Here is a 1,110-nt window from a genome sequence, read left to right as displayed (position 1 = left end):
TTCTCCAGTGGACCACATTCTGTCAGATCTCTCCACCATGACCCGCCCATCTTGGGTTGCCCCATGGGCATGGCTTATTTTCATTGAGTTAGACAAGGCTGTGGTCCTAGTGTGATTAGATTGACCAGAGAAATACAAATCAAAACCACAATGAGGTACCATTTCATGCCAGTCAAAATGGCTGCGATCCAAAAGTCTACAAGCAATAAATGCTGGAAAGGATGTGGAGAAAATGAACCCTCTTACACCGTCGGTCGGAATGCAAACTAGTACAGCCACTATGGAGAACAGTGTGGAGATTCCTTAAAAAACTGGAAATAGAACTGCCTTATGACCCAGCAATCCCACTGCTGAGCATACACACTGAGAAAACCAGAAGGGAAAGAGACACGTGTACCCCATTGTTCATCACAGCACTGTTTAAAATAGCCAGGACATGGAAGCAACCTAGATGTCCATCAGCAGATGAATGGATAAGAAATCTGTGATACATATACACAATGGAGTATTACTCAGCCATTAAAAAGAATACATTTGAATCAGTTCTAATGAGGTGGATGAAACTGGAGCCTATTATACAGAGTGAAGTAAGCCAGAAAGAAAAACACCAATACAGTATACTTACACATATATATGGAATTAAAAAAGATGGTAACAATAACCCTGTATATGAGACAGCAAAAGAGACAGAGATGTATAGAACAGTCTTTTGGACTCTGTGGGAGAGGGAGAGGGTGGGATGATTTGGGAGAATGGCTTTGAAACATGTATAATATCATATATGAAACGAGTTGCCAGTCCATGTTCGATGAACTGTACTGGATGCTTGTGGCTGGTGCACTGGGATGACCCAGAGTGATGGTAAGGGGAGGGAGGAGGGTGGAGGGTTCAGGATGGGGAACACGTGTATACCTGTGACAGATTCATGTTGATATATGGCAAAACCAATACAATATTGTAAAGTTAAAAGATAAAATTAAAAAAATAAAATTATATTGACTATTCTTAGGTATTCATACTTATAAATTTTGAAATGAATCTTTTATTTTCCATTTTTCAGTGTGACATTGTGATTGAACTAACTACAGATCAATTTAAAATAATTGAAGA

Source organism: Bubalus kerabau, chromosome 1 (assembly GCF_029407905.1).
Source record: "Bubalus kerabau isolate K-KA32 ecotype Philippines breed swamp buffalo chromosome 1, PCC_UOA_SB_1v2, whole genome shotgun sequence".
NCBI classification, from domain to species: domain Eukaryota; kingdom Metazoa; phylum Chordata; class Mammalia; order Artiodactyla; family Bovidae; genus Bubalus; species Bubalus kerabau.
The sequence above is the reverse complement of the archived record's forward strand: the minus strand, read 5'-3'. Positions refer to the sequence as shown.